The sequence below is a fragment of the Balaenoptera borealis genome, assembly GCF_965194805.1.
Source record: "Balaenoptera borealis genome assembly, chromosome: 2".
In the NCBI taxonomy this organism is placed as follows: domain Eukaryota; kingdom Metazoa; phylum Chordata; class Mammalia; order Artiodactyla; family Balaenopteridae; genus Balaenoptera; species Balaenoptera borealis.
This window is the reverse complement of record NC_138867.1, coordinates 43,445,132-43,469,225: the sequence shown is the minus strand read 5'-3', so window position 1 is coordinate 43,469,225 and position 24,094 is coordinate 43,445,132. Positions and strand designations below refer to the sequence as shown.

Genomic DNA, 24,094 nt, shown 5'->3' with positions numbered 1-24,094 from the left:
ATTGAAAGTGTACCATCTGGTGTATGTTACAGATCCAACAATGAATGAGGCATAGTACGTGACTTCATGGATAAGTAAGGGACACAGGCACATGTCATCAGTGTTCTGGGAACACATGGTGGGGGGTCCCTAATCCCAGAGGGAGAATGGGGTTGCAGGTCAGGGCAGACTTTCTCGAGGAACAAAGGTTATGTAGGCTGAGGTTAAAGGATGAGATGGGAGTAAGGAAAGAAGGAGGAAGACAAGAGGGTCCCAGTGAGGGAGTAAATTGGGCAAAGGCACGGAGGTAAGGCCACAGTGAGTAGCCGGTGTGGTTGGAGTGTAGACTGCCAAGGGGACAGGTCTTCACTTGAGATTAGAGAGGGATGTTATGGGCTGAATTGTGTGCCTCCCTCCCCCCTAATTCATATGTTGGAGTTTTAAACCCCAGTACCTCAGAATGTGATTGTATTTGGAGACAGGGCCAATGAGGAGGTAACTGAGGTTAAGTGAGGTCATAAGGATGGGGCTCCGATCTGATACAATTAGTGCCCTCATAAGAAGAGATGCCAGAAGGCAGAGAGAGATAGCTAGCTCTCTCATGCGCTCCCCCTCCCCCTCTCTGAGCAAATGGCCACATGGGGACAACGTGACTGTCTGCAAGCCAGGAAGGGAGTCCTCACCAGTAACCAAACCCCACTTGAATGTTCATTTCGGACTGTCCAGCCTGCAGAACTGTGAGAGAGAAATGTCTGTTGTTCAAGCTGCCCAGTCTATGGTATTTTATAATGGGAGCATGAGCTGGCTAAGTCAAGGAGGCCCTGGCCAGAGAACTGGAAGGACTCTGTCAGCCTTGTTCAGGAGTTTGATTTTTATTCTGAGCGTTGCGGGGAGACATGGAAATGTGGTAAGCAGCAGAATGGAATGGGCTGCGAGTGTGCAGGTTAGTGTCATCAGAGAGATGGACGTGAATGAGCTGGTCAGCGTGGCAGCAGTGGGCAGTGGGATTGAAAGAAACCATTGGTTTCAAGCAACGGTTTCATCATCATGGAGACAGAAATCGGTGATTGGCCGTGTGAGTGAAGGAGGATGAGGAGTCAGGGACTTCGGGTTTCTAGCGTGGGCAGCGGGTGGATCGTGGGTGACAATTGTTCACGGAACTGGGGAGCCCAGGAGAGTAGCAAGTTCATAAGAGGAAAGGAGGTGTGTAGCTTTGGACGTGGTGAGTTTAAAGTGTCTGTGGGGTATCGGGTGGAGGTGTTTCCCAAGCAGTTGGGTTACACAGGCCTGGAGACCCGGGGACAGGAGGGAAGGAGGGAGAGAGGGAGGGAGAGAGGAAGGCACTGCTGAGGTGAGTTACCTAAGGAAGGCAACCTTCCAAGGCAAGATGGTTCTAGTGTCCGTGGCCAAGTCACTTCAGCCCTTTGAGTGTTTCGTTCCTCTCCTGTAAAGTATAAATAGTATTTTCCTTGCCTGCCTCCTCAAGCTGTTCTGTCGCTCAAAATAAAACCGAAATGAGAAAATGTAGTGAAAGCACATTTGTAACTGCAAAGGACTGTACACATTTGAGTATTTACTTCACTGGGATTAAAACGGAAAATGCTTGACATACGAGAACAAGTACGAGGCACTAGGGAGTAAAGGCCCAGATGAGGGACAGAGGGAAGGGACAGGGTCACAGAGAGGACTTGGTGGTACCACAGAGGGAAGGGAAGGGAAGGGTTCAGAGGATGCCTTTTCCAAGTCTAGCTGGCTGGGGAGAGAAACAGGAATATCAAGAGAAGGAACTGGTTGGTTGGAAAGGTAACCTTTTTTTTTTTTTTTTTTTTTTAGTTTATTTTTGGCTGCGTTGGGTCTTCATTGCTCTGCACAGGCTTTCTCTAGTTGTGGCAAGTGGGGGCTACTCCTTGTTGCGTTGCGCGGGCTTCTCATTGCGGTGGCTTCTCTTGTGGCAGAGCATGGGCTGTAGGCTCCTGGGCTTCAGTAGTTGCGGCACGTGGGCTCAGTAGTTATGGCTCGCAGGCTCAGTAGTTGTGGCGCACGGGTTTAGTTACTCCGCGGCACGTGGGATCTTCCCAGACCAGGGCTCAAACTCATGTCCCCTCCATTGGCGGAAAGATTCTTAACTACTGCGCCACCAGGGAAGTCCCTGGAAAGGTAACTTTTTAAGAAACAGTCACGTTGCATTTGAGGAGACGATATTGAGACATCTGGGGGCAAGTATCCAATAGATGGTTGGGCAATGCCAGTCAGGGTATCTCCTCCTTGCTGCTTTGTGCCCTTGCGGTTCACCTCCCCTTTTGTTTTCCGTAAGGTTTAAATACAGCACGACTCAGAAGTGTTTACTGGCCAGCACAGCGTGCAGTGTAGGAAATGGAGTCTGAAATGCCTTCAGGAGGGTCACACACGTTCCTGTTCCCCACAGTTCTCATGGGTCCCTCTTATCTTTTACTCTCTGTTACTGCTGCTTCACAGACGCTGTGAAGGTATTGGAGTTTATGAACCCAGGTTTACTGTGGACAACTTGGCCTAAAAGGGAAAAGGGTGAGGTGGGAGTGAGGATGGGGTGTCAGAGCCACTTTAGACTGTGTTACAGAGGGAGCCTCTGGGGGGTGGAGGATTTATCCCTGGGGTCAGAGGAGGATGGACTTAAGTTTTCTCTCTCTACCGCGGAGAGCGGCAGGATTTGGGACAAGTGCCTAACCCACGGAAACCCAGTTCCTCACCAGTAAGATGCACCTCCTTCAAGGTTGCTGTCGAAGCAAAACAGCATTTGAGCATGCGTAGCGCAGTGTACGGTAGGCATGCTCTCAGCAAATGTGGACACATCTCTGTGCTAGATTTTGATGGGAATCTGGGGTTGAGAATTTAAAATAATCCAGCAATTCATGCAGAACTGTCAGGAGTTAGTCAGGCTCTTTTGTTTTTATGTTTTGTTTTTGTTTTTAATGCAAACTGTTTCTATTTATTCAGCTCTCCTAAGTGAGATTCCATTTAGAAGGTGTGTGACAGGGCTTCCCTGGTGGCGCAGTGGTTGAGAATCTGCCTGCCAATGCAGGGGACACGGGTTCGAGCCCTGGTCTGGGAAGATCCCACATGCCGCGGAGCAACTGGGCCCGTGAGCCACAACTACTGAGCCTGCGCATCTGGAGCCTGTGCTCCGCAACAAAGAGAGGCCGCGACAGTGAGAGGCCCGTGCACCGCGATGAAGAGTGGCCCCCGCTCGCCGCAGCTAGAGAAAGCCCTCGCACAGAAACGAAGACCCAACATACCCAAAAATTAATCAATCAATCAATAAATTTATAAAAAAAAAAAAGAGATCTGAAAAAATGTAAACAACGCCTCCCTTCTCACTAGTTTTAAAAAAAAAAAAAAAAAAAAAGAAGGTGTGTGACATATACTTAACAGTATTGATACTTCCCCAAGCTTTCATCAGTATTGACCAAATACCACTAGGATATTTCAAAGGGGAAAGCTAGGACGAGGTCCTAGAACTCTTCTTGGCGATGTAAATGCTTTATGAGCATCATTCAGCCCCCTTGGGTCTTTTATTAAGTGATTAAACCCACTTGTCTGGACTTAGAAATGCTATACTTCCAGCCCAACCGCCACTCTACCTCAGGAGTTCTTGTCAAAGGCTACTCTACCAATGAGGAGGGCTTAGATGCCTGTTTTGCTTTGCACGTGTGTGTGTGTGTGTGTGTGTGTGTGTGTTGGGAGAAGGGGAGGGACTCAGACAGATTCTGGCTGACACAAGATGCCCCAAGGAGTCTCTGTTTTCCAAATAATTATTTCCCAAGGGTAAGTCAATGAAAAAGAGACTGCTAGGTGCCTCCTTCCAGCTGCTGGTTCTACTGGGGTGAAGGGAGAGGGGGTAGGGCTGTAGAAGGTTGAAGGAGGGTAGATTAAGGAGGCTTCTCACTAAGAAATCTCTTCCAAAAGCCATGTAGGCATGGTGGGGCCTTTCCTGCCAGCTGTGTTGTAAGTTGAGTTTATCTGGCTTTTTCTGAAGCCTCCTCTTTCCATTAGACCTTTGTTGATGTGGTCCCGGATCCCGCTCAGAGGAAACCTGTCCATTTCCAAGGTCACTTTGTCTTGAGGCAGCTTTCACCTCTACCACTAGGAGTTACCTACCCCTAACCCTTTCTTTATAAAGTAGTTTCTGCAGAGTAGGATGCTTAAGAATTCCCTGGGAAGCTTTGGAAAATGCAGGATATAGGGCTTACCTCTAAAGATTTTGATTTAAAAGGTCTAGGATAGAGTCTGATTCTGATGGACGCATTCCAGGTCAGTGGTTCTGCACCCTGGCTGCACCCAAGAATCACCTGGGAGCTTTAAAAAAGTATCAGTGCCTAGCTCTATCCTTACGACTGTAATTTAATTATTTAGGATAGCAATAGGTACACATAGACACCTAGCCACAGTAGTTCATAATTCAGCATGAAGGACCCAGGTCAGTATATCTCAAACTAAGATCTTGGTGCCTGGTCTTTACAACTGTCTCAGTACTTTTTTTCTTATATTTCATTCCATTTTCTACCAGACCTTCATATGTCTCCGACAGAGGGAATTTTGATATGTGAACTTTCTTCCTTCATCTTTCTTAATTCATTGTCTCAGGTTCTGCTGTAGAGTACCCCAGGATCTCCTATAGTGTGTCCTTCACCCTGCCACCCACCAGGGGGCAGGCACACGCAGTCAGATACTTGGGATATTACCTTCTCTTGGTGTATGTTGTAGCTGGTAGAGAAAAAAATATATTTTAAAGAAGAAAGGAAAGACAAACCTATTAATAGAAAAGAGATACTATTATGACTTGAGATCCTTAGCTGCCATGACAGGTTTTCGCTGCTGCCTGCGGATTTTTTTCTAGAAAGGTCATAGTTGGGTGGTCCAGTCTAAGGGATGCTTCACTATGGTTAAAGTCTTGTCCAAACTCGAGGAGTGTTCAGTGAATTGAGACAACTTGGTAGAACAGTGAAGAGTAAGAAAATCTGTGTGTGACCACTGATAACCAAGGTGACAAGAGGGGCCGTTGGGTTCCAAGAGTGTCACATATTCCCCCCTACCCCCAAAGACGGGTGGGAATAAGCCCCTCAAAAACATCTTTAACTGCTTCTCCCAACAGTAAACAGGTTATTTTTAGGGATGGTACATTTGCTGCTTTTGAAGTAATACTTCGATGTGCCCCTTCTAAAATGCACAGATCATTGAAAGGAGATTGGGGAATAAGGAAAACAAACCTCTTTACTGAAGGGTTCTTAGAATCCTTAAAATGGGGTCCGTGGTACTAGTGAAGTTTTCATCCTGATTCCAGAAATTCATTAAGGGGAATATTTTTCTATACACTGAAGAGAAGGTGTGTTGATATTTAAATGGCCTGGAGGAAGAGGATGAACAAATAAGTGACTTATTTGGGGGAAGAGATTAGACCTCTTCAGTTGGCTATAAGTTTATATTGTAAAATCTGAGAAAGACGTCAAGAAACTGTAATGGGGGAGGTGAGAGTGACACTTTATAGCCTTTATTCGTTGACTTTCTCTTTTGTTGGTGTCTTGGGCTAGCGTCCCTTCGGTATTCAGGGACGTTGAACGTAAGGAGCATTCCTGGGTATCAGCAGTGTATCTGCTGGCTCAGTTGCTAAGCTCTTACCCCTCAGCCCCTTCCTGCCCTTCCGGATGGGAGTGCACTTCTCTCTTCCAGGTGCTCCGTAGTAGCTTCTGCCCCTGCAGCTCCTGGAGCTAGAGGGAGACTGCATGCCTGGAGGAGGAAGGAGGGACTGGTCCTCCGTCCTGTTTTCTTGCTGTCTCACTAAGAGCCACCTCAGTAATGGCCCTCTGCCTTAGCAGCGGTGGTTGGCTTATGTCCAGCTCTTTAGCAGCTGGACGTAAGCTCTGTTCTCAGAACTAGTCTTATTGTACTCCCTGAGAGCTGGGCAAGGCCCCTTCATCAGAGGTCTCACCCCCAGCTCCGCAAGGTCCCTCCTCCAGGCTGTGAGGCACCAGCACCAGGGAACATGCCCCTCCTCAGAGTGGTACCCTGCTTCCTGGACTGTCACCTGTGACCCAAATGTCCTCCTCTGGGCTTTCTCAGTTCTTCCATCCCTGTTTAACTCGTTCTTCATATGACATTCTCTCTGTCAAAATGAGCATGGTTTCTGTTCTTCTGACAGCTTTTTCAACAGGTTAAAGTTTTAATTGGTCCTAATTCTGTATTTATTTTGATTTCAAGCTCTTCTCAAAATAGCTTTGTGTGTAATAACTTTCTAATTATACATTTTCTCTCTGGTCCCTTTCATTGATTGAACCAAGGTTGGAATTATCACCAGAGAGCAAAAAGGATCTATCTGTTAAAGAAGACCAATTACAGTCTAATAAGCTGCTGGACATGAGCTATGATGCTTAATGAACTTCTGTAACTCACAATCTGAATTTTGGAAAAAGAATTTAAATGGATTACTTTCTTCAAACTATGTGTTTCTAAACATGTAAAGTAAATACTTAGAACAGTGAGTACATAAAGGTTTTCCAGATATTTGTACCACGAGTAAGCAGGGTGGAGAGAAACGCCAGGATGTTATTAGCAAGCAGATGAAATCCAAATGTTACAAAAAAAACAACAAAAAAGAATGATGGATTCTGAAGGTGAAGAGAGGAAGGAATGGAAAAGTGGCATTTATTTGTCTGTAAAATTGAAATGAAACCAAAAAATCCTGCTAGAAAAGATTGTGTTTGAGGAACTGCAGTCTCTGGGGAGACTCCTTCTTCCCTATTGTCGTCATACAGTTCACAAATGTGAAGTGCACAATTCACTGGTGTCTGGACTACTCACAGAACTGTGTAAATCACCACGGAGTGAGACACTTCTGCATATACAGTGCCTTAATCTAGCTTTCCACCCTATCTTTATTCACAAAAGATGAGATTTGCCCAGTTTTCTGAGTAAATGAACCTATTTGAGATAACTCTGAATATTGGACCTATTGTGCCCTGTGCTTTAGTGCAGAATTTCGTGATTTAGTCACCCTTTTGGATCAGCACTTCTGTTGACCAGCAGTGTGTGTCTCAGGGAGCCTTGTCAGATCGCTGCATTCTGGGATACAGTATGGCCTGTCGCAGAATGGTTTGCCAGGGTTAGCCAACACTGGCTGGCTTTCTATGAATATTTTCCCCCCTTCCTTCTTTTATAGAGTTCAGAGGTTATATGAGGCAGAAACTGGAAGCAGAATATGTTTGGAACCAGATGCCCTTGGAAATGAGCCCTCTGATAACTTCTTCTTTAATTTCCGTATAAGGTGTCCAGGGTTCTCTGGTGCCACAGACATATGGGCTCCAAGTTTCTCCCTCAGCCTCTGTCTTAGCTCTGGGTTGGTCTGAGAAGATGTTGTGATGTTTCCTGACTTATTATCTCCTGCTTCTGCTGGTCCATGTTCCTTCTCAGAAAAGGAGTTATTCTGAAGAAAGTTTTATCTCCTTCTACACACCCAGGGACTACCTCCCATTCTGTACCCCACAGCTCTGAAGTGGCGATTCTATCTTTCTAGGTTTCAGTGCTTCAGGCAGCATGATTTAGTGGAAAGTGCTGAACTCTCCAAGACTCAGTGACTTTGAGCAAGTTGCCTCCATGTTTTCATTTACAGAAAGATGCTGAGTCTTCCTGGCCTCCCAGAGTACCTGTGAGTATTAAGAAAGGCAATAGCTTTGAAAGGGCTGAGGGAACGCAATGAAGGTTCGCTCAGTCTTGGTCACACCGCCTCGCCAGGTGTGGGAGGTCACGCAGAAGTGCACATTGCTCCAGCAGGCTGCCGAGGACCCTGTTGTCAGCACCCTCATTCTTCGCTGGTGCTCGAAGGGAGAAGATGAGCTCGACAGCTTGGCCTCAGGGCTGCAGAACCAATGTTCTTTTCCTCAGTTATTGTAGGTAATCTTGCCATGTTGTCTGAGATAGGTGGAGGCAAAGAAGAAAAAGATCCTTGAGGTCTTGCTTCAGTTGAAGGCATGTGAATGTGGAATGGCTTTTCCTGATGTGGTTCTGATTTAAGTTAGAAAGATTTTATTGATGTTAATTTAAAAAAAATTTTGTTTTAATTTATTTATTTTTGGCTGCGCACGGGCTTTCTCTAGTTGCGGCGAGCAGGGGGCTATTCTTCGTTGTGGTGCGTGGACTTCTCATTGCAGTGGCTTCTCTTGCTGTGGAGCTCGGGCTCTAGGCGCACGGGCTTCAGTAGTTGTGGCTCGCGGGCTCTAGAGCACAGGCTCAGTAGTTGTGGCGCACGGGCTTAGTTGCTTTGCGGTATGTGGGATCTTCCCGGACTAGGGCTCAAACTCGTATCCCCTGCATTGGCAGGTGGATTCTTAACCACTGTGCCACCAGAGAAGCCCCACGTTAATTTTTTTAAACCTTCTAAACAGACAAAAATCAATGTATTATCTAGTGAAACATTCTTAAAGTCTTTTGAAATAATCTATTCAGAAAATTTTATTTCTTCTATTTCTCCTATTTTCTCCTCCTTTGGATTTGTTTCAAGGTTCCTCCTTTCACCCCAGTTGGTCTTGTGACATTATCACAGGTAAACTCAGTGTCAGGTTTCATGCCTGGTCTTTGAATTCTGAGAGTTTCTCCATTCCTCTTAATCAGCCAGCTTCAGCCTTTTGTATGGCTTGGAATTGCCTCATTTCTGAGGATTCAGACTCTGAGCTCTCATTCTGGTCTCACTTACTAATTCTGTCCTTTCACCTACTAATTCCTTCTCTCCCTCTAAACTTCCCATTCTTCTTCTTAAATCCAATAAATGAGCATTTTCCACCTGTCTTTTTTTTCTCATCTCTCACTTCCTTCCTTCTCTTAATGTTCCCTTGGGTCTTGAGGTCCAGTGTTCACTATCTCAGTCCTTTGTTTACTGGCGTCCTTAGAATCCCTTGCCCTTTAACCTTCTCTCCACTCACTGTTCTGTCATCTCCCTGCCTTTCCCCCACCCCACCCTATTTCTTCCTACCAGACCCATGGAGGAAGTCACATTTCTGGGCCGAATGCTCCTAGTATAGATGCATGCCTCCTGCCTCTGCTGGAACCTCAGTGGTCCTGAGAAAGTCCTATTAGTTTTAGATCCTTCTCTCTGGGATCCCATTCCCATCGGTTTTCCTTACTTTGATAGTAATCTTGCCTTCTTTTTTCAGTGAGAAGGTTGATGTTGATCACACGGAATTTCCTCAGCTCTCCTTTACACCTTGCCACTTATCCATATTTTTTACACATTTCTCACTTTCTTCTTTACTCTTTTCCAAGGCCAGCCTCTCTTTTTGGGCACCCATTCATCTTCTGCAGGGCCTCATGCAGTTAACTCTGCCCCCTCTTCTCTGTCTTACTCTCTCTCTTTCCTAGACTCTCTTCCCTTCATTCTTTGAATCACATGACTTTCCTGAAGCCTTATCTTCACAAGGGCTTCTCATTCCCTTCGTCACACATTTCTCAGGAGACCTGTGTCTTCTCGCTACTACATTCTTCACCACCTTAGCCCTCTGGCCAAGGGACATCTTCTTCTGCTCTTCTACTGGAAGTGTTCTCAAGTCAGCAAGGACCACTTTCCTGGTTACCAAAGAATCTACTTCACCACCTTTGACGTAGTTCCACTCCAGCATGTCTTGGATGGTTAGTGTTTATGCTGAATGGATGAATAAAGGGAACTTAACTTTTCTCCCTTGGTCTCCATGGTATGGTACCATCTTTTTCACTTGCAGTCTCTCTGACCGCTCCTTTTCAGTCTCTTTTTTCCACCTGGCTCTTAAATTTTGTTTCCCCAGCTTGACAGAATGATGAAAATGGAGGGATTCTTAATTGAGGGGATCTTAGTTGTGCCAAATCCTGTCCTTTGTGTGCTTAAACTATTGACTTTTCTAATCTTTATGACACGATAGGAAGTATTTTTTTAAGTCCCATTTTTAGAGGAGAAAAGTTAAACTTAAGAGAATTTAAGAAACTTGCCCACGTTAATGTTAGTCAGTGGAAGAGCAGGGGTTTGAATCCTGTTTGGTTCTGATGCCTGTCCTTTTCCCGCAGGACTCGGGTGGGAAGCACCTTTGTGTTTTCACAGTGCCCAGCCTGGTCCTTGCAGTATATACGAAGTGCCTGTTAAATATTTGAGGAGCAAATCTGTGACATTGTCTGTTCCTATGGCTTTGATCGTTTTGTTTCATTTTCCCTTTAAAAAATATTGACTTAAAAATCACAAAAAGTAGCATGTGCTTGTTGATAAACATTCAGACAATGAAATCGTGTTCTAAAAGTAAAAAAAAAAAAAAAATTCCCTCCCTCCCCTTCTCACCGCTCCCACTCTCAAGGGGTGGGGACAGCTATCATTTTTACACTGATGATGACCACGTTTTCAATTTCAGTCCCTAGATCCCTCTTGAGTTTCACAATCTAATCTCTGTTGAGCCCAGATGCTGATTTATAGCTATTTACAGTTTTCCATATAATTGTTTGTATTCATGCGTTTGAGCCATTTGAATTTCTTTTGGAGAGTGGCAAATGTGAAATCAATCAATCAACTAATTAATCTCATTCCGCCCACTGGCTCTATTTACACATCTGTCCTGCTGGCCCCTCATATTCTTCGAAATTAAACTCCTTTCCTTTCTTTCCTCCTTCAGCTCCATTTCCTGTGCCTTATCTCAGTTAGTTTCCATACCATCTCCCTGGCATCCCTGTTTCAACTCTCTTCGAGTCCCCGTCGAATCAGATGGCAGGTCCTTTCAGCTGCGGAGGGTCACTGCAGTGCGTTCCCACTGCCGCTCTTGGAGTTCAGCCGGCATGGAGAGTTACCTTGCCCTCCTGGTGATCTTCTTGCTTTCCTTCTACCTCCATTCTGCTGAGACTGAACCTCCTAAAACCTAAAGGTCATTGTGTCCCTTCATTGTGTTGCACAAACACAACTTTTTACCCTAATGCAGTTTAAGTTCTGGCTGCATCTGTTTCTGGACCCTGCCCTGAAACTGTATTCTTCCACACGTATTTATGCTTTACTGTTTACTCCAAATGTACCCAACATTCAAGGCACCCCCCCGCAAATGCTACAGCATTCCTGTAGCCCTCTCCCAAGATGCCCCCAATTCTCAAGTCCAGAGAAGCTCTTCCCTTCTCCCGTGCTTTTATAGTTGCTATTTATTCTCAGTATTAGCATTTGGTCCATCTTGCCTAGTGTTAAGTTTGTAATTTAGATCTGTTGCCTCATTAGATAATAACTTTTTTTTTAAAGGACTGTGTTGCAGATATTTTTATGCTCTCTAATTTGTACATAACTAAGTTCTCAAGTAAATGCTATTTGGATGTTTTCCTGAAACTTTGAGACCTTAACATTGATTGAGTCTGTTATTTTCATATTTAGATAATGCTGTTGGCAAGCTTATATCTGAAAGCCCTAATAATCTATACAATGGAAGTTTATACTTAGTGATCTAAATACATTCATATCAGTTATCAATCAACCTATATACCTTTTCATATCTCTAAAGTGACCTATTTAAGATGCTTTGGAATTGCATTAAGATTCAGCCTACCATGCCCTCTGACTGTGTATGAACTCTAAAATGCCTGAAGAAAGTTACCATTAAAGTATTGAAACTATCCATTAATTAAGAATTTAAATTCTTTAATCTGTGTTTTAATAAATCTTAGCGTAAGCATCTCCTACAGGGTCTTTTTAACCAAGCCGTTTTGAATATAAAATTAAGTGATTTATATTTTATTTTTAAAACTAAGTAGTTTTTTAAAATGGTGGAAGGATGACTTACTGTCCTCATGCAAAGAGGATAGAGGACATTTACCCTACCATAGTCACTGTCTTTTGATAACATAATGCATGATAATTTCAAGGCCCCACTTGACTCCCAAATGACCCATCTCCTCTCATGAAGTATATATAGGCTAAGGCTTGATAAAAGAAAGGGGAAGGTTTTTCCGATTTTCCACTAGTGCCCTCCAATTTTATCCCACTATGAATGGGTGGGTGAAAAGTTTCCTATAGCTCCTTGTCTTTGGGACGATAAGAAGGAGAAGCAGTGAGAGGCTGAAAAAGAAGTACATATCCTGCCCCTCTTGTGCCCTCCATTCTCTACCTTCGAACTGTACAAATACTTTAATACCATTTAAGGTGATGATTTTACGTGCTTGTAAGACAAACATAGCTTTGATTTATTACTGTCCAGCAGTGTCAGTGTTAACTTAGAGGAGAAGCTCCTGGAACAGCACGATGACTGTTGTAGGACAAGCATCATAGTGTCCGAATAGGTGGCTTAAAGATTTTTGGTGTTTTGGTTGTGTTTGGTTTTTGACGGGGTGAGCCCTAGCCAAACCATTTACTGAGCTGAACATCAGATTTGAGGGTTAGGGGGAGCTTTTCTTTGAAGTGTGGTACCACTTTGTTGCTACCCTCTATTTCTAAATCTTTTAGGTAAAAAATAATCAGTATCACTTTTTTGAATAAAATGACAAGAAGCTGACTTAATTTTGCTGTCTCTTTAAGTTAAATTTTTGCTCAAAGGACAGCTCTAGTAACTGTATTGTGCCTTTTTAGAAATCTGAGAATCATTGGGGTTAAGGAGGAACTTGCTTACTTATCCTTTCAGGATGGATCTTCCAGTTCAGCGCGGCTCATTTTTACTTCCCATCCTCTAGTATTTAAGGTTTGTGTTTAGAATTTATTTTGTTTATGCTCATTTGGCACAGGAGAAGTATTTTCCAAGTCACTTGAATTTCTCCTGCCTTTTCATTGTTCAGAATTGTTCCAAACTTCTAAATGAAACCCTTACTGAGGAGGCGTGAGCGTGTGTGTGTGTGTGTGTGTGTGTGTGTGTGTTTCTGGGCAAACAACATAAAAATTACTTCTCTGGACCCCCATGACATTTTTTTGGGGGGAGGGGCCCTGTTTTAAGCTTGACAGATAGTTTATTCTTATTAAATATGTTTCATTTATATCTTGTTCTTTGTATGAAATTCAGCTTAAGAAGACTGGGATTGTTTTGGATATATTTTTTCTTAAACCAGCTGGACTCTTATTAACTCTTGTTTGAAGATGTGTGTGTGTGTGTGTATTTGCATGTGTTTGTGGGAGGTGTGTGTGTATACATACACCAGCTTCTTCCTTGAGTGGTTTTTCAATTGTAAGATTTGAAAGAAAGAAAAGAAAAGAGAAAGAAAAGGAAAGAGAGATGCCGTAAGTAAGAGGACAAAGGAATACTCTCTTAACTAGACTGGAATTGAAGTTTGTGTTTCATTTAAAATGACAAATCAGCAAATCCCTCTTCAGCACTGTTGCATCAAGGTGAATTTTTCCTTCATTCTGGGCTTTGGAGTGTTTGTCTGGACATCTTCCCAGGAAAGCCCCTGTGTAAAACCCGCATTAAAGCAAAGCCATCATAAAATCATTTCATTTCCATAACACTTGTCTTCTGACCTACGTGAAATGTACCACAACTCTTGAGGTGCGTATTTTGGGTCTTAAACAAGAAAACAAACCCTGAATACAAAATTACCATGTATGCCAAACTGTGATACAAAAATGAAGATAAAAAGTAGAGATTCTTTCCTTCCATATGGTGAAGCAATTTGGGGAAAGAAATTGGACTTTGGGCAGGAAGACAATGTCGGATTTTTGGGGGGCAGCTGGAGAGTGCATTTCAATGCCCTGAATATGCGGAATTTTATTCAGAATTAAAGAAAAAAGAAGACACCTGTCTACTGATTTAACTCCTAGGACTTATCAATCTTAGTGCTGGGGCTGGAGTCGGCACTGTGGATCTCACCAAAGCAGGGCGGGTGTTTCAGGCAGACTTGTGTGGTTTATTGGCCACCATTAGTTAGTTCCCCAAACTAAACAGAGAATCATAAATTATGGGACGTGCAGTTGTTTCTTATCTCTTGCTGGAGGCCATTGCTAATTTCAGAGCGAAATGAAATGGGGCTCACTCTTTTGTGTAATTACAGAGTAAACCCCATTTAATTGCGCTAGTAAACAAACATGTAGCAAAGTGGAACTGGTCTGCAGTTCCCCGGACGGCTGCGCTTTAAGGCCCTGGGGACCTAGGGTGCCTTGAAATGCAGGATGGGGTGAAGGTGCTGAGTATTGTATTAAAAAATCAAGCAAGAAGGAAGTTTCTAACTTAAGGCCACTAATATCTGAATTCCATGCCAGAAAATGTCAAGGTAATGAAACATGTCAAACAGAAAGTTCGGTGCAGACGCGCTCCAGGGGAAAATCCAGCTGAATCAAGTTCAGTAGCAGATTCCACTTAGATAAACCATTGACTCTGGAAAGCTCTACATCTCCTGGAGAAGCTTCTCCCTGTTTTTCCTCCTTTCATCCATAGCAAAAGCAAACAGTGAAGGCGAGGGAAAGATAAAGAAATCATGTTCATACTCTGGGTCAATTTCTAAGCCAATTTTGACCTTTATAGTAAACTGTTTTCCACATCTGCTGACCACAAATGTCTACATATGGTAACAGGTAACTTACGATAGTACCATATAATCTGCAAGACATAAATAACTAGGCATTGTAATTATATGGCAGTTACCATACAGTTGCGGTAGTTATATGGTTATTAGTACCCCATAGAATAAGGTGATAGTATTTTTCTTTTTATAATCTAGTATAGGAATTTCTTCTTTCCATACTTTGAAAGGTCATAAATAATTTTGGTATGTTCTGACATTCAGTGAAGGCACTGTAAAGAAAAGTGGTTATTCCTCCAAGATGCCTGGGAAGTTATCCTCTTCATGACGAAATGTTAAATATGGAAGGATTAATTTTGTGTTAAGTTCTTGATTTTGCTAGACGGTCACCCATAATTCTGGGGAAAAAACACACAGTCAGTATGGAGAAATGAATTTTTGGCCATGATATTTCTAATGCAGTTTTTGGAAATTCTTAAAAATCACATTATGAAATATTAGTAGTTACCATTAACATTCTTTTTCTTTTCCTTTCTTCCCCTTCCCTCTTCATTGCTTCAGCTTTTCTCCTTTTCCCTCTCCCTCTTTCCGTTTTCCTCTCTCTTCTTTCTTTTTCTTCCTTCGTTCCTTTTTCCTTTTCTTCCCTTCTGTGACTACTGCCTTCTTTCCACAGATAATTAGTATAATATAGACTATATTGGTTTAAAAACAAAACCAAGACTTTAACAAAGTCCCAAAATAACTTGTTTAATTAATAGGCAATTTTAAAACTTAAGAGTTCCCTGCCTCTCCTGTGGCGATTATCTTGGTTCCTGGTTCTAGTTTTTAAAACAGGGAAAGTTTTAGGCCTTCCTGGTTCAACTCACATTGTCCACAGCACACCTCACTGTCTCTACCAAAGAGGAGCATTGAATTTGAAATTTGATGCATTTTAGTCTTCTTTTTTTTCCCTTCCTCTCTGATCCTCTATATATGGCTTCTTTGCAAAACAGTTTTGTGCAAGCAGACATGACTTAACTCCATTGCCTACATAGAGAACTATTCAACTTTACTTTTATGTGTTTTGAATACTGCCTCATCTGAGACTGTGACAGCAATAAAGTATGCATGGCCAACCTTATTTTAATAGCGCAAGAGAGCTGCTTTTAATTAATAAGTGGATCTCTTTATGTCTGGGGTTTTCAGTTTATTTTGTGGTTCTTTGGAGTTCTGCAATTATGTGGCCTAAAAGGGCTATGTTAGTGGAGACTAAATCCTTTTAAAAATCAGTCATTTACGTGTTTTGTGTCTGTAATCTGTGTTTTCAGATTACAGTCTTTAAGAAAAGGGGGAAAAAAACCCCAGCAGTAGCAGTTTTTCTCTAGAATGTTAAAATCTGTAACCCATAAATGTATATATTTTAGCAGTCATTAATGGAATGCCGTCTCCTTGTACAGTGATAGAAGACTGGCCATCCTCTTGAGTTAGTACATCATATGGGTCCAAGTTGCTTTAAAGAATCCTCATGTTATGTTATTTCCCCACTTGACATCTAGTTTTAAACCACTAAAAAATTGGTAGAGCTTTGTATAAAGCATCTACTAGGTATCTTTTTGAGCACGATAAAAGGTGTGCAAAAGCTCTTGCATGCTGGTGATGGCCACTGTAGTCTTGTCTGATATGCATGGGTTTTGATTTAGGTTGTCAAATCTAGGATTTCAGCACTCACCACGGCTTGTGCACCGTGCTCCCTCCTAGAGGAATCCAGAGTCAGACTTGGACCCATAGTGACCCCAAATAAAGTGACTGATTCCTTGGTAGTAATATGGAATGCTTTTAAATGCTTTTCTGATTGACATATGAATGCCGACATCCAGGCTTGCTTATGCTGGTTTGTGATCGCTTTCTTTAGAAGGTATATTCTATCTACTTCTGCATGAGGGATAAGGGAGAGGATATTTTGTGGCGTTGAAAAGAATTAGCAGTAGGAGCATGAACACTCCATAAGTACAGGCACAAACATCTCCTTGGCCGGGTATTAGTCACTGGATTAGTCTGTGGGTCACTATATTTTAAAATTTAAAGAATTAACCAAAAAATGACGGCTCTTTACACATCGAAAGGAAAACAAGAAGATGTTATCTTTTTAAAGTCAGAGGTAAAACTGTGAGCCATCTAACTTTTCCGATTTCTTTTTGGTTCCCTGCGCAAAGCGTCTCTTGAAGGCTTTCTCGGGTCAGCTGTAACGGGAGGCTGCTCTGGGGGACACGGGCGCTCCGCGGGCACTGTTATGCAGTTGGCAGTAGATGGCAGTACTGTTCCACTGCAGTATTTAAAAATCACAGCAAATACTGCCCAACATTTCATCCCCAGTCTAACTTTGAAAATGCTTGATTAGCTACATTAAGCAATGTTTGGGTGGTTTTTTTTTTTTTTCCCCCTTTTAAACTTACAGAATTATAGCGACAGTCTGAAAGAAAGCCATTACTGGTAGACAACACGATGATCAGTTGTAATTTAGTCAGTGCAACATGGGGAATGGCATATAGGTTTTTAACTATTTTTGTAACAACAGCCTATATAAATGTATAAAATGGTTAACCAGAAGGATTATAATTTCTCACTTATTTTGTCTCGATTTTTTTTCTCCTTAATTTTATCTAGGGTAACATCTGATCATTATGGTGGATCATCTGAGATGTGCATTTGTGTGTACATGTTATTTCTTTTTATTCCTGTGGGTCTACACATATGCCTTGCAAATGAAATACTTTTTAATCCTGTTAAGGGATCGTGGCGTATATTAACTAACTTGTAGACCAAAATAGCTAATATCTTTACAGTTTTTATTTATTTGGAAGTTCAGGGAATGAGGCTGTCTTTGGGGAAGGGTAGGCTACCTTCTCATATTAGGTTTTTCGTACGTCCCTTATGGAAACATGCACTACAGAAAAATAAGCTGTTCTTCTATTTTTCTTTGTGATCCAGATTATGTTGTATTGGTTACCTCTCTCTCTTTCAGGTTGAATAGAAAATAACAATATATGATCATCTTATAAATGAAAACTTGCACAGTCGATTGGCAGTTAATATATTTCCTGAATTTTTAAAATTTTAAGAGATTTTTAGGGAAGATTCCATATACTATGAGGATGAAATTAGTAGTTTTTCTTTTTTCTTTTTAAGAAACAAAAGCATTATGTTACTAATATTCCATTTGAGAAGAAAATAAATGTATTTTGTTTTGTGAAATACTTTGGGAGAAGTCTTCAATTTCAAACTGAACCGAATTTAAGAAAACTATGGCTTTGCTGTTTATCTTACATTTTCTCATTTTTTAAAAACTGAATTTGTATCTAGAATTGTAAAATGAATAATGATAGACTTAATCTGGCTTTTTTTTTTTTTAAACTTCAAGACATTTTAAAAAGTAGAATGTAATGCTTCTTCTCTATTATCTTTAAAGGCTTTAGCAGGTAGAGTAGAAAAAGAAAACATCTCTGTGCTGCTGAGTATGTGTTCTGTTTCAGTTATTGTTTTATGCTTAGCTCGTGTGGATACATCAGTTGTCTTAACTACTACATAAACTTGAAAGTTGCCACATGGGCCACAACCTGTGATAGCAAGTAATTCCTGGCAGGTTTTCTTATTATCTTCTTAACCCCATGACATGATCAGTACATTTTAAAGCTTCATTTATGGGGTGTGTGTGTGTGTACATACACACACATGCTTACACACAGGATGTAGAAACAACTATAACTGCTGTAAAAGAAAATATGTTGCTGGGAATTTGTGTGTAACTTATGCTAAAGTATGTGAAAATTGGAGACATAACATATTTAGTGTCTCCCAGCAAACAGATGAATGTAGTAATAACAAATTCGTAAGATAGTTTTAGCCCCTTTCTTCCACCAGATACGAGCCAGCCAAGAAGCAAATAAATCAGTTTCTCATAGGAGTACACAGTGGAGTGAAACTCTGGGTGTAGGCAGAACTTCCTATCTCCCTGGGAAGTTTGGCTCACAGGGTGGCGGGGATTAAACAGTGCCTGGATGGTTTGCGATTGAAGTGGTGCTGTTGAGTGATACATTTTGAAAGAGTAGCTTAAAGTTTTGAAGGAGTAACATATTGTCTGAAAAAATCCTGTCGGAGAGAATTCTCAAATTCTTGAAGACCAGACGGGTTCATTTCTGCCTTGTTAAATACCTCGGGAGAAGTCAGGATTCTTCCCATTTGACTTGCAATAGAGATTTCTCAAGCAATGTTTCTCTCCAGCCAGCTATAGGATGAGAAAGGACAAAAAAATTGGCTTTGTTTCTATTTTATGCACAGCCAGACTTGCTCTTATGTTTGTAACATTTAAAGGAGTTCAATAGGAGGCCCTTTATTCTTTGATCTAATGCCACAGTGCTGTTTAATGAGAAAGGTTTTTAATATTGTGTGCGATAATGAAAATTTCTGCCAGCTCAGACCAATATAATATAATATTAGATTTACACCTTGGATCCCTTCTTTTATTTCTTGTCCTGAATCCGCCGTGCCCACCCCCCAACCCCTCCCCGGCTGAAACAGGTAATTACAAAGGTCCTCAGATCAATTTTTGTAAAGGGGCACCCTGACGGGTACCATGACTGAAGTGTGACATGAGCCTTTTCCAATACAATGGGTGGCCTAACATTCCTCCGGACGCCCAAGCTCATTAAATATTCGGTTCCTTTTTTCCCCCCTCTCCCCCCTCCATGCACTTAGCTTGAGTCTCACTAAGTCTGGGGTTTCTTCACTGAAGACTTAGGAAAATTGCTTCGAGTTCTCAGATTGAATTTTTTATGTGTATGACTTCATGATAGCATTAGCATGTGCTTTGATCCATGTGTGAATGGCGCTGGGTCGGCGCTTATTGCCATATCCAGATGGTGTTACAGGGAACAAACAGTTGTGTTTTAGGATTTCTCAATAGACTGTCTAGACTGGCCGTGCAGCAGACAGATACAGCCACCCATCAAATTAGCGTTTGTCAGATTTATGGTAATGGTTCACCAAAGCCTTCCTGTCATTGACATTAAGATTTACGCCTCCAAAGTTATTTTGTCTTCCACAGAATATAGCTTGTGATTGCTCGGATTTAAAATAAAAAGTTTAAGACTGAAAAGTCTTTCTGAATGTGAGCTGTTTCTGAATGAAAAGAAAAATATAAAAGGAATTAAACAGTGGCTGCGGCTTAGGGGCTGTATTGATTAGGGAAAGGCACACTCTCCATCCCCCCGACACCCACCCCCCCACCCCCCCGCCCCAACAAGTAATAAGAAGGATGTTCTGTTCAGGTTGGTGTCTCCCATTTGCCCTTGTTGGAAAGAAAAACATGTATGTGGGTGACTCTAGCCAGATTTTGCCCTTTCATGTTCTTACTCTGGAGTAACGTGATCTGCTGCCCCAACGCGGTGGGAATAACCTTTTGACAGGCAGTATGTCCATTCTTGGTGGAAATGTTTTCCCAAGTCTGGCGAGGCTGCCTTTGATCATACCTCCTTCCAAGGTGGGGTCACAGCTACTATGCCATACTAGAGTCATCGGTTCCTGCGTGGAAAGTGAGAGACATGAGGGTTTAGAATAAATAAATAAATATGACCCAAACCCTCCGAAATTCTCAATCACACTGATGTCATGGAGCTGGAAGGACGGAAATGCCCACATGGAGTGTTCAGGACATTTCGGGTTAAGCTTCGTGTGTGTCTTTTTGCGTAAATGGGTTAAGGCGATGTATTCTGCACATTTTCATCCAAAGCACTTGCAGGCATGAGGGTTGACTCCATCCTGGACGTGCTGAGGCATGTCTGAAAATGTGTTTTCTTATTGTATGCTGGTGTAAATGACAAATGGTGACGAGGCTGGGGGTTGATTAAAACGCCGAGACGGCCATGGGAGACAATATATAGGGAAGCAGGCTTTGCAGAGGTGAAAAGCTCCAGCATTTTTCAAAGGAAGTTCTTTCATCTGTCTGAGAATGGGCATTTGGGGAAACCCCTGCTAACCCCTTTGGTATGTCAGGACTGAGAACTGCTGCCTGTTCTATTCCAGGGCAGAACCCTTGCAGAATTCTCACTCCCAGGGTATCTCTTATCTACTCCGGTGGCAGGCGAGATGTGATATCCACTGCTGAATAAAGCATTCTCTAATTGAGTACTGGACTGAAGGCTTCCTGCGAACCTCCAGGAGCCCCTGCATCTCAGTGGTGGTAGCTTTCCCCTCCTTCCCTCCCTCCCTTCTTCCCTCTCTCCTTCCCCCACCGCCTTTGCTCTTGCCACACAGTAATCATTTGAGAGGCTCTTCGGGGCTCTTTGTAAAGGCTTCTTGCTCATGTATGTGTTCAAATTTAGTGATAAGTGTATTTTACCAGTTGTAACAAAAAATGATGTACTTAGTGCTCAAATAAATTACATAGCAACAAAGTACATTCTCTCCAGTATAATAAAGTAATGGAATTTTCAGTTTTGCCCATTTTCAAGCCTTTGAATGTTGAATTAAATGCACGAAATAAAAATACTCTTCTATATTAATTTCTTTGAGTGTTTGAGCATTCACTTAGTTTACAGTATATTTTTTAAATGAATTATGACCAATTTATTGAGAAGAATTTGCTTATCTCTGTTTTATGGATTTAAAACTAGAAGACCCCCCGCCGCCGCAGTGGGAACATCATGCTAAACAGAATTTTCCTCCAAAACTTCTTCTTTTCCTTTTCCCACTGTTTCTGCCTCCCCTTTTTCCTCTGTTTTCTTCCTGTTTTGCTCAAATGGCTAAAAGGATTCCTTCTGCAAAGCATATTTCTTAAGGAACCTCAATGATGTTTTTACTTTGTTTTGATTAATTTCCAAATCATTGTTAAAACAGTGATCATTTGAGCAGTGTCTCCAGTAAGTCTAATTACTACCACCTTGTCTTTGGCAGTGCTTACTCGGGGCTGTGGCAATGGAAGGGTTACTGGGCGTTTCCTAAGTTAGTAGTCGCACTAGAACAGTTACCATTTTTGACTTGAGAACTATTTTAAGGCTGCAAGAAACAGTATAATTTTTACAAGACACATTTATAGTGTTTTAAAAAAGTTAACTACCCTTCTTACACGTGTGCTTTTTTTGAAATTGGAAGGGTTGGATGGAATGCCAGTCTTCCAACAACGTGTGAAAGTTATTTGAATAAAATTCCTTTTCTTTAGTTTGACTCTACTTTCTCTGGGAATCCTCCACATTTGTAATTTGGGCTTTACTGTTTTCAGAATGAAATTTTGATATATACTTTATGCTACATTTGCTTGCTCAGACAACATATTTAAAGCATTCGTACGTTGTTAGAACTTGGAATGTTAGACCTTAGTGAACATCTCCTTGAACAACCTCATTTTTCCAGTTGTGGAAACAGAGGCGTGGCTATGTTAAGTGTTTTTGCTCAGGACAAAGCCCGGCTGCCATTCAGGTTTCTCACTCCCTACTTTCCCATTTAATCACTACTTTTAGGGAGCTAGAGGTAGGTTCACTCTTACTTGGTTATTTTACACACCTCCACCCCCCGTCAACCATGCTTTATCCTTCTCAATCTCTATTTGACAATTAGTTCAGAGCTAAGAGAGTGCATTTCATTTCCTCTTAGCCGGTTATACCAATAGAAAAAATAGTCAATTGCGACAGATACTGGTAACTGTATACCCAATAACCATTTATGCATTCTTGCTAAAAGAACCCTAGTTTTAGTTGAGTTAGCAATGTGTCTAGGCCTAGCCAATGAATCGTGTTTTGTCTAAGATGCTTATGACTCTGGTGTTGTGTCCTGTCTGTATTGCTGACCAATGATCAGGGTGCGGTGGGGTGGGTGGGGTCTGCTTGAGGTGCTTTGGGAGAACTTTTGCTTTCTTGTGAAAAGAGACAGATGGGGTTGACTCAATCTTCCTCCCCATCCCTTCCCCCCCCCGACCCCCCCATTGCTCTTCCTCTCACCTTGAACATGGATTTGACATCTGGAGCTGCTGTAGCCTTCTTGCTACCTTGGAGGAAGGGCCAGCTTTTTTTTTTTTTTTTTTGAGTGAGTCCTATTTGTTTAAACCAGGGGTTGACATTTTGATTAAACCAGTGGTTGGCAAATTATGACCTGTGGGCTGGCTGCCTATTTTTGTAAATGAAGTGTTACTGGGACACAGCCACACTCATTTGTTTGATATTGTCTGTGGCTGCTTTCATGCTACCAGGACAGAGTTGAGTAGTTGCAACAGAGATACTTTGGCCCATAGCCTAAAATATTGACTCTCTGGCCCTTTAAGTTTGCTGACCCTTGTTTTAAAGCACCATAAAGTGAGTTTGCTGTTACTTGCAGCCAAACACATTCCTAAAGTCAACCAGTAATCATGATCTCTGAGTTGTGACTTAGCATTTCCACCTGCTCAAATTACCCTTGTCTGGTTAAGCAGGTTTGCTGCAGATGAGTATATTCCTCATCTGTCCACTAATCGTGATGTCCTTCCTAAACTATCTGATTATCTTTGTTCTTATATATATATTTTTAAAGATGAGAATGTAAACATGTTTCATTTAAGTGCCACCTAAAACTCATGTCAGCTCTTTGATGTTCCAATAGTCTAACTGTCTAAGGCATTACTTTCTGGGGCATAGAGAAGGAAAATTGCCAGGGCTCTCAGTGCATGGGGTCTGTTGATGGATCTTAAAGTCTTAACTGGTAGAACAGCTCCCATCTCCCCCCACAACTTGTTGCCTTTTGTGATTTAGAAGGACCAGGGAAAACTGACAGTAACACCCACTCTGTGACCACATGTACTACTTGGTACACACCAAACAAGTCACTAACCTGATATGGGAAGATAAATTGGAAACACTTTTCTGGTTTTAGTCACAGCTATAATTGGGCAGCCTGTCTTTTGAACAATAAAGAGAACCCTCTTTGATTTTGGAAGAAGGTAGAACATTCCCTTATGTGTGAATTCAAAGATAAACAAAAGATACCTAATGACAATGTGTGTCTTTTCATGCTGGTTGTAAAAGTATCAGATAAGACTTGTCCTGCTTTTGCACATTGTGTAACATAACGTTGCAGACAGAGCACTACATTGGGTTCTAGGAGACTGAATTAACCACGAGTTAACTTCTGTATGCCACAGTTTTGCATCAACAAGGAAAGGAGGTTGGACATTATGGCATTTGAGGTCTCCTCCTTTTCTAAGATGGTTATACTTCTAGGAATTCTTCATGGTGGCTGGAACCCACTTGAGGATTAATCAGTTCAAACAACAAAACAGCAATAACAAAACTCTCCTTGGAAAATTGAGGTACCGGTCAGAATGGCCTTTTAAAGTCAAGTATCCTTCAGTGTCAGAATAATTTTCTGGGGATGGAAACTTCTGGGTGAATTTGGGTTCTGTAATAGCAATTTGCAATGCTGTATGTTGATAATCAAATACAATATATTTCACAATATATTTGTTATTTAAAAAAAATAACATATTTAGTTCCTTCAAACTACTATCTTCAAAGTATAGATTTCCAAGGAAATAATTAGAAGTAAATTAGTTGGAAAGTAAGAGTGGATTCCAGTGAAAATAGATAATATTAATCCATTATTATTTTTATCAAAATTCTCTTGCCTTGTTTAAGAAATTACAGTTCATGAAAGACAAAATTATAACTTG

General features: G+C 41.7%; 1 protein-coding gene and 1 long non-coding RNA gene across 16 annotated transcripts in view; both read left to right on the top strand.

Annotated features, from left to right (window-relative positions):
* ARL15 (ARF like GTPase 15) overlaps positions 1–24,094 on the top strand; it is a 538,502-nt gene that overhangs the window by 81,736 nt on the left and 432,672 nt on the right. The gene's annotated exons all lie outside the window — the stretch shown is intronic.
* Positions 2,949–13,163, top strand: LOC309624453. The gene is made up of 2 exons (XR_014241937.1): positions 2,949–2,980; positions 3,366–13,163. It is a non-coding gene; the product is annotated as an uncharacterized lncRNA (long non-coding RNA).